Genomic DNA, 16116 nt, shown 5'->3' on the forward strand with positions numbered 1-16116 from the left:
GTCTGCTGTGGACCCTCGGCCTTTGGTTCTATACTGCTCCCTTCCTTTCACTGCTCCCCTTCTAAGTCACAGTGGGCCCTCAAGCCCAATTCACCTCATTCCTGAGCAACGAGTGGGTGCAGGCCTCAATTCAGGCAGGCACACTGATGCTACTGCTTTGGTTTTCTCTCAGGTCCCAGGGCTGTGACTCCAAAGGAACAGGGCCTTAGCTTCCCCAGCCATTCTGTTTTCCCATCCTCAGCAGAGGGAGCTACCTGAACACCCTCGGAGTTATTCACTGCACCTTAGTCACCCTGGTCTCTTTGTCCTTTGGATAGTTCTGGCTTCTTCCTTTTCATCCCTTTGGTTCTTTTTTTTTTTTTTTTTTGGTACCGGGGATCGAACTCAGGACCTCATGCTTGCAAGGCAGGCGCTGGAACCACTGAGCTAAATCCCCAGCCCTTGCCAACAGGGGCCTACACATGTGATACCTCTTTTTACTTCTCTCATCGGATTCCTTTTACTCACTCAGCAGCCTCAGTGTAAATGTCCCTCCTCAGTGGATGCTACCCCAACAACCCAGACTATGCTGATGCCCCTGTTACATGCTCTCAAAGCATCCTAGGCTTTTCTTTCACAGTGCAATAACATGGTTAGTTCCTGAATACATGTTCCCTCCTAGGCTACATCTGCCATTCTGACAGGGACCTAATTCTACACTGCTTTCTGCCCTGTCCCTTGCATTGCACCAAATGTCATATTGTCTGGCTTTGAGAGAAATAGAGATGTACTGAAAACCTACAGTGCCAGTACTTTGGATTTGACTTGGCAGTTAAAGGCCAGTACTGGTGCCAAGAGTCCTGTCTTCCAAACCCTCTACTGGAGCCTCAACTTCACTCTTGACTGCAGCCTTTTTACTTCCTGTTGAGCCAAGGACCATCTTGGAAAAGATATCCCTGTCCCACTACATTTTCTCCTATTTTTTAACCCTGGCACAAACTCCTGCCCAAAGAAAAAGACAAAGACAATGGCTCTGGCAGCCCTATGAATATCATCTTTAACCCAGGTGGAGAGGAAGTAGGGACAGACCAAGAGGCAGAGCTGAAAACTGGGAGGGAGAGAAGCAGTCCCCACCATGAGAACTCAGAACCCAGGAGAATGGGGTGGGAGCTGAGAGAGACCAGTCATATTGTGGCAAAGAGGAACAGCTGAGTGCTATAGCCAAGTGTTGCAGCTCAAGGTCACAGCCAAGTACCACAGCTCTGAGGCACAGGTGAGTGTTACAGCTCAGTGTTACAGCTCTTGGTCAGAGCTACCAAAATTTGAAGACTCCAGAATCTGAAAGTCACTTGAAGAGGTGGAGAAAACTTTTATGATGCCAAAGGGTTCAAAGGAGTTCGTGCTTGGAAATCTGAGCAGTTGACCAGAAATGGGAGCCTCTTTATATAGGGATCTGGGGGTAGGCGAGCAGGCTCACTGAACCAGTGGAGCAGAGTTAAGAGAACATTCCTGAAGAAGGTGGAGTTAACAAAACATTCCTGAGAGGTCTGCAGTTCAAGCAGTTACAAAACACTCTGATACATTAGGCAGGAGCACAGCCCAGCACAAACTGTTACATTTCTGGAACAAAACATTTTGTGGAAAAAAAAAAAACATGGAGACAAGACAAGGACAAGGCAACTTCCTTTCTTATTGTCTTATTGTGGGTCCTATTGTGTCTTATTATTGCTCTATCAATATCGGGCACCAGAGCCCTGTGAGTGTCCGTCAGTCCCTGCTTTGTTCCTGGAGAGCATCCCAGGGGTAGGAAATAAACCTATTTACTCCCCTCTCGGAGCTCATGGTCTAGTGAGGGACTCAGACGTGAGTCCCACAAATAGATGGCTCAACCAAGAAAGGGGCAGCTGGCATCCTGCGCTAGAAAACCACTGAGGATCGCAATGAGATGAGGTTCTCTGGCTTCTCTTACTTCCCCCTCCATCCAGCTGGTAGTTCCATCTTCCCACAACTTTTTCCTTTGTTCATCTCTGTTCTGCTCCTTTGTCCTCCTGTCCCTGCTTTCTGTGTTTGGAGTTCTGTCCTTGCTGGCCCTTGTCTGCCTTTGGTTGTCATCTGTCATAGTGTATGGCAACCTAGAGACTTGCCCCTTTGTTACGCTTGACTGTTTCCAGTGAAAGCCCTAGGTCCCTCCCCAAATCATCATACCTCCAAGACTTAGAGGATCAGAGGACACCTTAAAGGGAAGCATGCTGGTCCCCTGATCTTTCAGTTTATTCCCTCTTCCTCCCTCCTTCATTCACCATAACTCTACACCTTTCCCTCCTCTGTGTCCCTCCTGGCCTGTGGAGGTTCCTGCAGGGTGACCAGTGGCCTGAAGACAGGAAAGAGAGTCCCTCTCCTTGGGAAGCCCATCCTCCCCCATCACCTGGAGAGACCTTTGTTCCAATCTTCTCCTTTCTAACATGGGCCAAGTTGCTGATGCGGGACAACCTTGTGGCTGTCCCTTCATCTTTCCCTGCTTTGGTTCTGGGCTTCTTTATTCTGCCAGACTCATGGGAGAAGGAGGTAGGCAATTTACTTGTCCCTTTCTGGGGACAGGAGAATGTCAGGTAGGAAGGACTTGTGCTTTCTGATATACAGTATCTTGGTCAGATTTTCCACTGCCTTTCTTTCTTGATATGAGATACTTTAGGAGGAAGAATTTTACATTTGATGCTTGGTTATTGTTTCCCAGACATCAGCAGCTTGGGTCAGTGGCCATCTGTGCTACCCAGCAGGCCCAGGGATGCTGTGGAAATAACGTGGGCTGCCTAAGAAACATAGCATGGTCCTTTATTAGGGAAAGTTGCTTCATCATTCTGAGCCCCATTTTCTCATTCATCAAACAGAGACAAAATAATAATTCTCAGATTGTTCATATGTAAGGATTGCATCTATCCTTTTAGAGTCTGAGCAGACTCCCCGCTTCAATTAAGCACAACTTCAGCTCCTCATGTTTGGTTCTACAAACTGTACCAGGCCTGGAACCTAGGTGTGGGGATGCAGAGAAGCAGGTTGATCCTCCTCCCCTGCTTAGGGGGCCTAGGTCTGTGCTGAGGAGTGGGAGGGGGCAGCCAGGTCCTCTCTCCAGGAGCTGGAGTGCACATTAAAGCCCGTCACAGCTCAGGAACTGGGCCTGCTGTGCTGAGCATCTGGATGCTCTTAGATCTCTGTCTGGGCCCTCTGCTTGTCTTATTGGATCACTTATCAGCAGCTGGCAGACAAGGCCTTTGGCTTTCTTCTCTGGGGCCTTCCTCTCCATAAACACTGAGGAGAGGGGACAAGGCAGCTGCTCTGGACCCGCAGATGAAGTTTCCCTGCAGGATCTTTCCTTCCTCAGCCCATCAGTGCACACACTGCTGTCTCAGTGCAAATGAGGGGCCTCCTATCTGGCCTCTACCGCCCTTGGCTCTCCACAGGATAGGGTGAGTGATGCATAGGGCTCAGAAGGAAAATTCAAAGTTGTTCAGGAAGTGTGCAGGTGGAGGGCTGTCTCGTCCTCACTCCTACACCATTGTTTTCAAAATCTTCCTGAGGCAGACCTCTCCCGAGCTTAGACTGACCCTCCAGCCCCTAATTGTGCATTTATGAATGCACAGGGGAAGGTTCTAGGCTCCCGGGAGACAATACTCAGCCTTTGAAGCTCAATCCCAGCAGACACTGCAGCAGGTTTCAGGTGGGCCAGGAGGGTGCAACCAACAAGAAGAAACTCTTTAGGGGGTGAGCCTTTGGGGGGATCTCATGAGATTGCCCTGAAATCAATGCCAGTGCCTGGGCCTCATTTGATTTTGCTGCTCTGGCTGTAGGTGATGCTATTAGTCATTCTCTGTCTGGGTTGAGGGATGCTGCCCTCCTCCTGCTCAGCTTCCCGGCTGCTTCTCTGTTGTCTGCTCAGGCCCTTCTGCCTGTTCTTCCTCTTCTTACAATCCTTTTGCTTCCTAGCATCCTTGGCCCTCTGTCCTTTTTTCTTCATTTTCCTAGGTGAGCTCTGCCCAGCCCATGGCTTCAGAAAACATATCCCGCCCCAGCTCCCTCTAATTCCAAAAGCACACAGCAGACACCCCGGGATTCATGTGGCCACCACTGGATGCCAGGTCTCTGCCACACACACATCATTCCAGTCTTCTTCACCTCTGTAATTTTGTTTCTGTTCTCCCAGTTCCCGAGGCAGAAATGTGAAGCTTCTTGATAGCCACATCCAAAGTTTCTATAGATCCTGTTGGCTCTGCTTTCCAACCATAATCAGTATTCACCTGCGCCTTGTCCCCTCTGCAACCACCCTCCCAGTCTAGGCCACTTTCATGTCCACTTGGATTGGGCAGTGGCCTCCTGGCCAGTCTCCCTGACTCACGCTTGCTTTCCCTTCAGAGACAAAGCCAGAGTGGACAATCGTGCTTCTCTTCTCTCTTCACCTTCTTCAAGTCTTTCTCAAATGCGCCCTCCTAGTGTAGCCTGATCTGACCATACATAGTGACAGAGCAACCTGGACCCACGCTTTTCTTCCCAGGCCGCCCATGCCTATCTCTATACCCATCTCTGCTCTCCCCATTGTATTTTCTTTGTTTCCTAGCCTTTGTTTTCTGTCTCTCCCTTCTCACCAGGCTGGGCATCCCACCAGAGCAGGGACCTTTCCCTTTGTCCTCCAGAGCCTGATGACAAGCAACAGGTACTCAATGATAAGCACTGCACTGTGGGGTGCTTCACACCCTCAGGCTGTGGCCTGAATGTCACTCCCTTGGAGACCACCTCGGTAGACCAAGGGCCACCACTCCACTCTCCTGCTGTCCTCTGCCTTTCTGATGGGATTTGCCTAAAGACTCATGGGTCTACCACCCCCGCCCCCAACATCTTCAGTGTGTCTGGGTTATTCCCAGAGTCTCCCCAGTACCACCTAGGTACACAGGGAGAGGTGCTAAATAAATATTGATTGGTTGGATAAATGGGAAGCCCTTTGGGTATCTTGTCTTATTTGATGCTCACAGCCATCCTAGTAAATGCATTTTATTAAAATACACGCTTTTTGTTGTTGTTGAAAGAATTAGGGGCTCAGAGAGGTTGAATAATTTCCCCATAGACACAGAGCTAGGAAGGGAGCTAACTTGAAGCTTAGGTCTGCCTGGTTGAGTGTAAGTAAGTGTGTGTGTGTGTGTGTGTGTGTGTGTGTCCACATGCATTCTGTTCTTTCTCTAGTATCATGCTGTGCAGGCTGCTGCCGCCGCCCCCCTCCCCCCAGGGCTATCCATGGCTGCCTTCTAGACCTAAGCCTGGTCAGATTAAATGCTACCATGACAGACTCCTTTGGCCTTCTTACTGCCATGACACCTTCTCTGCAGCGTCCACTGCCCTGTGAAGTCCTAGACTGCCTGTTGCCTTCTCAGCTCTTTGACATACATTTCTTCCAAGGGATCAAAGGCCCAAAGTCCTTACCCCTTGAACACAGAGCACCTGTCCTGGAATGGATTTGGATATTGCATGGTACATGTAGCCACCCAAGCCACCTCCAACTGTGGCATCCATCCTGTCCAAACCGCAGTGCCAGGCGAGAGCCCACTGCCCTGGCCTGGCTCAGACATATAAGCCTGCCATGGGCATAGCTGAGAAGGCTTGATGACCCTCCCTGTCCTTCCTACCTGTGGCAGGTGTCTTGGCTACACCTGCATCCCACAGGGAATGGACTGGGTGTCTCTACCAGAAGAGAAGGGTAAGGAGGAAGTGCCAGAGAGGACCAGAGGCTTCGGCCCCCTCCAAATCCACTGAAATGGACAGGCAAGTGAAGGTGAGCACCAGCTCAGACACCACCCTGCCCCAACCACACCACTCTTCCAGATACCACATCCACAGGTGCAGCAGGAGCAGCACAGGGCTGCTTATGGAGGCACAGCCATTTCCTGGGAGTTCAGGGATGGCACCATGGTGGCCTCCTATGAATAGCAATCACCATCACGCTTACTGTGGGGTGGTATTACCGAGATGAGCAATAACAGTGTAGCTAGGACAAATACCTGGGATAGATGTTGTGACAATCCCAGCATCTTTGGACTGTTGCTCAATCTTGCTGACAATGCCTGGCCTGATGTGGGAAACTGTGGCCTGAGTGTTCGTCTCCCCAGGTAGGGAGGGTGAGAGCCTATTGGCAAAGGAAATGGAATCATTTTAGAACTTACTGCCCATGAAATTGGTAGCAGTGCTGCTTTGCTGTCAGCAGCACACAGGAGGAGGAGCTCTGGTCTGGGAGTCTGGGACAGTGACTAGGAAGGCCTGAGGGGCACGACTCCGACTAGGGAGGGAGACTCAGAGACATGAGCACCATGGACATCCCAGCTGGGCATGTGTTTGTGCACACACGCACCCACACACACACACTTAATTTGCAGCAGGCAACCCCTAAAGCAGCCCATTCACTACTGCTGCTGCTCTATCGAATAAGTACAGGTCTATAAATAGATTTCATGTTTCCGTTCAAAAAGCGACAAGTGTGCAGAAATGATTTCCCAAGCAAGCTGACATAATGGCTGGTTTTATATCATTTGCTCAAATGGTGCAGGCATTTGCTCAAGTGGGATTGTGCATTTTCAGGGAGATCTGCATCATCTTTTCTGGCAGCAGTGTCACGGGAGGGTTTTACAACCATTTTGGGATGATTTCTTCACCTAAACTGGCTTGGGTAAAATATTAATCTCTATATATTTTTGTACATATACGCTTCTCCACGTGTTACTAATACAAACTGGTATCTACTCTTAGAGTGAAAGAAAGAGAAATGGAAATAAAGAAAGAAAAGGAGGAAGCAAGGATGAAGGGAGGGGGAAGTAAACAAAAAAGAAATAGTGAGTGGCCCTCTTTCCTGGTGACCATTGTTTGGGTATGTTCAGGACAAGCCCACAGTGACAGTCTGCTCTCACAATTACACACCTAGAACCATCCAACTGTGTCTGCACATGAGACAGACCCGCCTCCATTGTGCCAAGATCCAATCACAAATTATGGTGGACATGAAACAGAAGTTGGTTTCTATCAGACTGCGGTTTCCGTCACGGTGTAAGGTGACTCTTTATACCCTGAGAGGCGGCACACAGAAGCACTGATTAAGCTCATAGAGTTCACCCCATCAGTCTCATACCATCAGTTTCTGCATCCCTGTCCATGCACACCTGTGTGACAGGTGTATCCCAGGGCCATCTCCATTCTGAACCAGTCCTGAAAGTGGTATGTAGGATGCTGTGACTTTGGCCTGTTGGCCACTTCAAATCTTGAGCCCAAAATATGTCCCATGAGACTGGCAGACACTCACCACTGATGAACTCTTTGTGCTCTGCAATCTCAGAATCACAAATTCCCTCACTGTCTGTTGCTGTGATCTCTAGCTCCTTTGTACCACGAGCTTGCCTTGACTTGTTTAGCCTAATCTTCAAGTTCCTGCACAGACTGAAGTCCTGGGTTACAGTTAAAAAGAAGCCTAGGTCTTCTTTGCCTCAGGGGCCTGGATTCAGTTTCATTTACCCCCAGCCCCTCACTGGATCCTGTAGAGCTGGGCAGATGTCTGGGCTCCAGCACTGTTGGCTGGGCTCTGGCCGCAGAATGGCCTTCACCATAGTCACCCTTGGTGCCCAACCACCCTACTGCTAAGCAGAGTCAGCTTCTGGCCCTGGCCCAGTGCAAGATCCATATTTGCATCACACCAGGTCCCAACCACCCCTTTTCCTCCTGCCATCTGCCTAGAGTGGGGGGCAATGCCCAGTTTTGCATCATTCTTGTTATAGCAGCCTGCAACTCACAGGAGAGATAAACTGTCTGGCCCAGGAGGCACGGCTGGTTGGATGCAGGGTCTGGACAGAACCTTCTGGGATTTTCAACCCTATGTCTGCTTTTCCCCTGGACTAGCACAGGTTGCCACAAACTTCCAGGGTCTCTGCCACATGAACAAATAGAAGCTCAGGGCACAGCAGAGACACAAGCACACAGCCAGACACCAACCCACCCTCACACTGGGCTCCACACACCAGCCCTGCACAAGACATTAACCAGTCTTGGCCTCAAGTCCCTGCCAATCATGAGCTGCACAAACCACACAGCCCCACACTGCAGGTGGTAATTTGCATGGGGTGTAGCCTCTCCCAGGAGGTTTGGCCTATCTAAATTTCTTTTCTGTAGTTGGGAGTTGAAAAGAATCTTTAAAAAGAGTCGAAAACAACACACTAGTAACTTTTTGCTTGGACTCAGGCCCTAAGGTGTTTCAAAGCCTCCTGTGGCTATTTCTGTCCCATTGTTGTCTGGGTCTGAGAGGAAGGTCTGGTGGCAATTCTTTGCTTGAAAGAAACAGAACATTGTTTCTGCTGGCTTTGATTTAGTGGCCAAAACAGTTAGAGGAAACTGTTGAGCAGATGTTCTATGAAACTCAGAAAAGATTGGGTCTTTGAGAAGTGCTATTTTTAGGCGAATGCTTCCTACCATTGGGGTTTGGTGCTCGAAAAAGTGATGGGGGGGTTACTTGGATAGAGCTTTGAACATTGTGATGATCGCATTTTATTTTTCCTTCTATTTTCAGCATAAATTAAATGTATCTGGGAACCTACAGAAGAGGATGAACTACTGAGGTTGTCCCAGAAGGAAGGGTTTTATCTTAGACTTTCCTTTCTAAAGCAAGGCTTTGCTGGGTGCTAGAAACCTTGTTATTTTTCAACATTCTCCACCTCCTGCTTAATGCTGTAGCTACAGGCAAACCTGGTTGTGCTTGACCACTTCACCTTCTTGCTTGCCTTTACCTCAACTAATCTTTTCTCTTCTAATCCCTTTCCTCCTTCCTTTCCCTCTGCCTCCTTTACCTCTTTTACTCTGAGCCTTCATTTCAAAATCAGTCAGGCATCTCCTTCTCTGGGAAGACGTCCCTGAGCTCTCAGGAGCTAACTGGTGCTCTTCTTTCATTAGAGCTCAGACTTGCCAGTAACTGCTCTGCCCTGCATCTATCCTGGTTTTGTATCAGGCTCATTCTTAGGCTGGGAGCTTTGTGAGGCTACAGACTATGTCTTCATCCTTTTCAGCTGTCACTATTTAGTACTGATTATGCAGTAACAGGCACAGAGTAGCTGTGTACTGAGAGAATGAATGGATAGAAGAATAAAGGGAGTGAGCAGACTAGGGGATTTTATTCAGTTAATAAAGCTTCACTTCACTTACAGGAGCAGAAATTAATCTGCTGCTCCAATCAAATCCAAATCTGTTACTACTATAAGATAATAAAATGAAGATTGTACCGTGAGGTAGTCATTACTATTTTCAGGAAACAGAACTTTGGGCAATCAGTTAAAGAGCTGGCATGGGGAAGCATTCAGATTCAGATATCTGTCCTTTAATTTCAGATCATTTCTATTCTTCACTCTGTTACCAAGAAGAGTTTTCTTGGTTGCAGATTTTGAACACAGCGTTGGCTGTGTGGCCCCAAGAAAGATGAATTGGAAGGTGAGAAAGCACAGAAAAGGAGGTGGGGGAGCCTTACACACCCCTTTACTGCTGCTTTTGGGGACACATCCAGCTGGAACAAGAGAACAACTGATGCTGCCCCAGGTGAAGACTGACAGGTGACCTACACGCTGGGAGGCTCTGGCCAAAGTCTGAAAGTCAGGGGAACAGGGCAAAGGCTTCATGAAAGTCCTGGACACTAGCCCAGGAAGAGTGACATTCTCTCTCCATTTGCTGTCTCCTTCACTATGGGCTCCCTGAGCACTTTTCAGAGAGTCCTTTCAACTCCTGAGGGTTTGGGTAAGTTCTGATATCTGGAAATCTTTATCACTACATCATGAGCCCAATGGCACATCATGGTGCTCTAGGCAAGAGTTTCAGAGCTTCCTGGAAGCTGAACCCAGGCAGAACTTTCTTTTATGTTTCATGGCCATTAGCGAATGGTTCTACCTTCTATGCATTTTGCTAGAGCACTCATTTTTTTTGAACATTTACTATTTTGTAGTTACTGTGCTCAAATGAACTAGAAAATGATTGCGCATATCTTTGTTTAAGAGTTTTATCTTTGTTTAAAGCATATAATAGGAAAACATTCTTTGTTGTTAAGGAGCATTGTCTTTATGTTCTCAATAGTCTTCCCAGCTGAGTTCTACTCTTAACCTTTGTTTTACAGAGGAGGAAACTGGGTTGGTTAGAGAGGTTAAGTAACTTGAGGTCAAGTTCAGGTTTAGTGAATGTCAAAGGCCAAGTTCTTAAAGTCTTCAGAACCTACTGCAGTTTTTAGTTGCTGCAATTTTGGGGATGGAACCCAGGCCCTTGCTCATGCTAGGCAAACGCTGGGCCTCTGAACTCTGTCTGCAGGTTTCCCATGGTTTTGGACTGAATTCTTCATGAGTTTCTCCCCTGGTGTAGGTTTTCCTTTCCAGACTTTGCTCACATGCTTTTCTTTCCAAAGTTCTCTGCCCTTTTCTAGGACTCTTCATTATATTTCTTATTCTGAACAGTGATGTCTGCAGGCAAAGATGGGGACATTCCCAGGTAATGTGAAGTGGCCTCAAAGGGAAGAAAGTGCTGACGGGGTGGAATGTCAGTGGTGGTGAAGTGTGCTTTTCTAGAAATATGAATGGCAGCATCTACAGCAGTCCCCTTTATCTGCAGTTTCACTTTTCGCAGTTTCAATTACCCTCGGTCAAACACAATCTGAAAATATTAAGTGGAAATTTCAGAAATAAAAAAATCTGAAGGCTCTAAGTAATTTTTATTATAGCAGGTATGATAATTCTTCTATCTTATTAGTTACTGTCATTAATCTCTTACTGTGCCCAATTTTAAAATTTACTTTATCCTCACTATGTATGTGCAGGAAAAAACAGTCTATGCAGGGTCCAGGACTACCTGTGATTTGAGGTGGTCTAGTAGTGGTATCAGAATGTAACCCCCATGGATAAAAGGGTCTACTGTTTTAGAGAGAGTTAGAAAATTTTTCTCCAAGTGCAGGCAGTCTTTTCCTAAGTTATTGCCAAGCTACTTTGTTTGCTTCCTTACCTACCTGTTGTCTTTGAGCCATTGGTAAATAGGTCAGCAAATACAGTGTTTGTTGAGTGCTTCCATACCAGTTGAGTGCTTCCATACCTGTACCTGGTGGCTGTAAGGGCCACTTTGGGTCCCAGGGTGACAAGCAGCTCTCACTTGACAGGTGCCAGAGACTCTTCAGTGGTTCCCCAAGCTTCTACTGAAAGTGACCTTGCTTGAATTTCTTCAGTAAATGCAAGTTCTAAAGCCACTCCCAATTTCAGAAAGGGAAGTGGGATGTTACCACATGCCCAGATTGGGGCAGAATTGGAATATTTGCAAACAGCTATTGATGTGTTTAACACTGAGTTTAGTATTGTTGAACAAACAAAATAAACGGCGATGAATCGTGTTCTCAAGGAGCTTTTTATGTAGCTGAGGAAAGAGAATTCACTGCATATCAAAAAGTTCAAGAATATTATGAGTTACTGCAAAGTAATGTAACCTACCAAGCCATGTGGGGAAGGACAGTAGAATTTCAGAGACAGGGTTTGCAAGCCCTGAGAAGGCAAGGGAGGAGAATCTGATCTGGAAAAAATGCCCTGGGTAGTGTGATGTTTAAATTGAAAGGGCAATTATGTACATTTCAGAGATGAAAGGATTCTTAGCCTTTTTCTCATCTAACTCTTTCTCAGCCTCCACTAAAAATTTACATCATTTTTTTATTTGTTCAGATAAACTGCAAGCTCTTTGAAAACAGAATTTTATTTTATCTTTTATTTGCAATTTCTTATCAAATATCTGCAACACAGAGGGCTTATTGCATATTGTTTGGATGAGCTAATCCTGCAAGGCTATCTTGAAACAGGTTTCATAGGAGAAAAAGTGTGCCTGGAGTCTGAAGACCACCCATGGAGACACTGACATCACTGAGTGGGTGCTCAGAACTCTCCACAGTGAGCTTCTCAGCATTTTGACTCCTTCTCCACCAGGTCAGCTCATCTGGATCCAGCCTCACAGCACATCTCCTCTTCCCTGGGCATCTTCTTATGTACATCGTTTTGGCTTCTCATCCCAGGGAGGAATCACCCTGGACTTCTAAATCAGCACCTTTTATAGCAAATATACTTTCCTGCTGAGATAAGGGTCAGTATGGCCAAGGATGCTAATGGCTCTGAGTTGGTCAGGCTCTGTAGGGTTCTCTATCCCATCACTGCTGTTTCCTTTCTGGAAATTGAGGCTTAGAGAACCTAGGCGACACTCTCACAGATTTATAGACTTCATGGGAGATCTGGGCTGGAATCCAGGTGATTTGATTGCTCGAGATGCTCTGGGCTCATAGTCACATATTGCTGTTTAGACTTGTTGATAAATTTTACATTGATCTAATATTTCCCTTCATATCGAGACAAAGTCTAAAGCAAGACAGAAACAATGGAAGGAAATCAAAACAATGTGGTTTCTATGGTAAGAGGAGAGCAATCCTACAGCCAACATAAAGAAGAACTGTCACAGAAACCTCAGATCATTAAGAATCCTCAACCTTGCTAAATGACAGCTGTCCACATGGGTGGAGCTTGAAATGCCCCATGGAGCAGACTGGCTCTTCAGGCTGGCACAACAGTCAGCTTTTGGTCTCGGAAGGGACTTCCATCACTTTGGGAAACATGTATGGGATCTGAAAGCACACGTGGCTCAACACCCAGCTATATCTGATTTCTGAGTTTCAGGTGTATTATTTGTAAAGTAGGTTAAGAATCCTTCCTGGCCTAATGTATGTGTTTATGCCACACATCAAGTATGAAAATGAAAATAAAGATGCTGCATTAATTGTACACAAATGTTTATGGGTGCTAGTCTCTGATTCACAGAAGGTAGCATCCAAGAGATTATTTCCTTTCTTGAGCCTGAGACAGAAATGGAAAGAAGGTGGAGTTATCCAAGGCCATTGGTCATGATGCAAGCACACTTCTTCTTTCAACCTTCACTTAGCGTTTTGAAGGGAAAGAAAATGAAGAGAAAAAGTGGGAGGTAGAGGGGCATAAAAGGTACAGTGAAAGGTCACTTGAGGCCCTGGAGGGTGGAAAGGTAAACAACTGCCTCTCAGAAGCAGGAGCAGAGTTAAAATTACTCAATAACAGCAATAATATCGCCTCTCACTTCTCTTCTCTGAAAGCATTGGCTCTCCAAAAATAAACCAAGAGCAGAAAGAAAAAAACACTATGGTCACGAACTTGGACTTAAGGGTCAGATTAACTAGAATTTGAATCCAATTTTTTATTTACTTGTATACTTCCTTGGACCAATTCTTTAACCTCTTGTAGCCTTATTTTTTTTCCTCTCAGCAAAGTGAAAATAATATTTTCTTAAAAGTTTATTAAATAATATGCATAGCAAATATTTGGATCAGTACATGACAAGTGGTGTCTAATAAGTGTTGGCTCTTTGTATTTTTAACAATGCGGTGATTAGTAGGAAATGCTTCTGAAAATCTGTGCTGAAACAGCATTCAGCGAGGCTCCATCCACACAAATGAACCTGGAAACCCTTCACCCATCCTCCTCCTCCTCCTCCTCCTCCTCCTCCTCCTCCTCCTCCTCATTCCTGATAGATTTGGGCTCCTTTTCAATCAGTCTTAATTAATTAGGCATTTTATCGACCATATCGGAAATGCTAGTCATGATCAAAGGCAAATGGAGCAATTAATTTGCCCATGAGGCATTCAGTGAATTACGGCAAATTTGAGAACTTCAGAAGCTGATATAGCTCTTTACTTCTGATGGCTCCATGGAATGTGAACATGTAATTCTCTTAAGGTTCTACTAGGCTTTCATAGCTACACACTTCACCTTCCCCAGTGAAGTTCTTACACAGCCTTGTAAGGAAGTTCAAGCTTTGCTACCACAATGCCTCCACTACATCGTTATATTCCTTCATAATTAGCTAAGAGAAGACCTTATTTCCTGTTTTTTTGATGCCACATTTGCTGTAACTTAGGATAAGTAAACCCCCAAATAGTCCTTAGACCAGGAAGCATTTTTAGGGCCTATATCCTGCCCTGGCAGAGAGAGAGAGTCAAATGAGCTAATGGGTCTTTCCATCCTAACTGCTGTGACAGCTGCCATGTTGATAATGGCAGCAGCATCAGAATGGCAAGCTGTGCAGCAAGAGAAAGATGGGGTGGGCCAGCTGGCTGAGCTAAATTTTCATTTCCATCAGCACAGGAAAATGAGATATCCAGGCCACCATGTTTATTCTGTTCTTGTGGAAATTAAAACATGGGAATAGGGGAAACTGGACCCACCTGGCCTAGGATATGTAATAGTCTCCTGACCAGAGGGATAAATAACAAAAACCTTGAATACACACATAGTAATATAATCAGGAAAATAATATAAAAATAAACCCCCAGGAACTGTATTTTAGATCTGCAGGGAAAACATGTAGACTGTTAACACCCATTGAGTTTTCTGAGAGGGCTTCAGTGGAATAGAGGATTTAAATGGCAGTGAGGTGTCATTGAATTTTTGCAAAAAAGGAAATATTTGGGCTCAGTGTTGGAAGGTCAAGTGAGAGCCAGTCCTCTGGCTCTGTGTGGGACAGAATTAAAGTGAGTGACCACATAAAGTTCCCAAGGCCTTTGGCTTCCACTAAAGTAGCTAGAATTCCCATTGCCTGGTCAGAGAATGACACCTACTGGGAATGTGGTCTGGGGAAAAGACCCTAAAGGAAGGTCAAGGAGTAGAATCAAGTCCTGTGTGTGCATATTGGCCATAGTCCAAATCAGAGCTTCAGGTTCATCATTTATTAAGTGGAGAAAATACAACTTACTCCCAAATTTACCTGAAGGACAAATGAGTTGAAATTGCAAGTGTTCTTTGACTTACAAAGGAATTTTACATGCATGAAATAATTACTCTCCCTCCCTTAATCTCACTGTCCTGTCTGTCTCCAGTCAGACTCTTTTGCTTGTTTGGATTGTAGAATTTTCTTGGCTGCTTTCTCAAGCTACATTTTGGCTGCTGGTTGACTGGGAAAAACAGGTTTGGCATTTAGAGAGTATATGCAGCCCATGGATGTGGGTGGCATATAACAGAGCCAGGAGAATTTTTACTGTCTTTGCCTCCCTTTCTCTGTTCCCAGGTCCCTCCATGGGACCATTTTCTCACCGCCTTTCCAGTTTTGGAGGAGCATAGAGACATAATACAAGCTGCCTATTTCATAAGGCTGACCACAGGGAATTCAGCTGTGTGGTCACCGTTCTACCTCCTTCTGGCCTGGTTGGAGGAGAATGGGTCTTGGGTAGATTTTAAAGCCATTTCTATAAAACTGATGCTGCAAGTCAATGAAAAGCCTGAACTCAGCCTTCCAGGCAGGATTTGTCAAAGAACAAAGATCGGATTCATACTTACCCATTGACTGTCTTACTTGTAATTTCCCCCCTTAATATTATAAATGCAGGCAACAGGAATGCAAGTTTCCCAGATGAAGGTTTGTACAACTCATTTCTGTTTTCCATTTTCTGTATGTTTCCTGTCCACCATCATCTCCAACCCAGTGTACCCCATGGAAACCCCACACTGCAGGAAGAGGAAATGGAGCAGCCTTTGTTTGGAAGAGAAGTGGCACTCATGCCAGGGGAAGAGGAGCTTTGCAGGTGCCTTCACTGTCCTCCCAGAGCCTGGTACCGCAAGATGGGAGGTTCCTGGAGCCTGGCAGCACATCCTGAGATAGGGAGGATGAGGCTGCCCTGCAAACCTCTATGAGGAGGCTTCACATCCTGAGCCTTGCCCCATTTGGGCTGGAGCTGCTGACTTAGAAATCATATAGAGTCATTTAAACAACATTTGGTACATTTGTTTGCATGCTACAAATGCATAAAAACTGTGGGGACCACTTCCACAACCACTGCCATATCCAGGCTGAACATGACCCTGGCAAAGTTTCCTGTAGCTTAGAGTTCAAATGTTACATATCCCCGAGACTCTGAGAAAAAGGAGTAAACAATTGAGGGCAAGAACTCCACTGAAGCCGGGGATTTAGCTCAGTGGCACCATGCCTGCCTTGTAAGCCAAAGGTCCTGAGTTCGATCCCCGGTACAGAAAAAACAGAGAACTCTGAAACATATTA

The sequence above is a fragment of the Heterocephalus glaber genome, unplaced genomic scaffold (genome assembly GCF_053883595.1).
Source record: "Heterocephalus glaber isolate CG9 unplaced genomic scaffold, H.glaber_assembly_v1.0 deba00001446, whole genome shotgun sequence".
Classification (NCBI taxonomy): Eukaryota; Metazoa; Chordata; class Mammalia; order Rodentia; family Bathyergidae; genus Heterocephalus; species Heterocephalus glaber.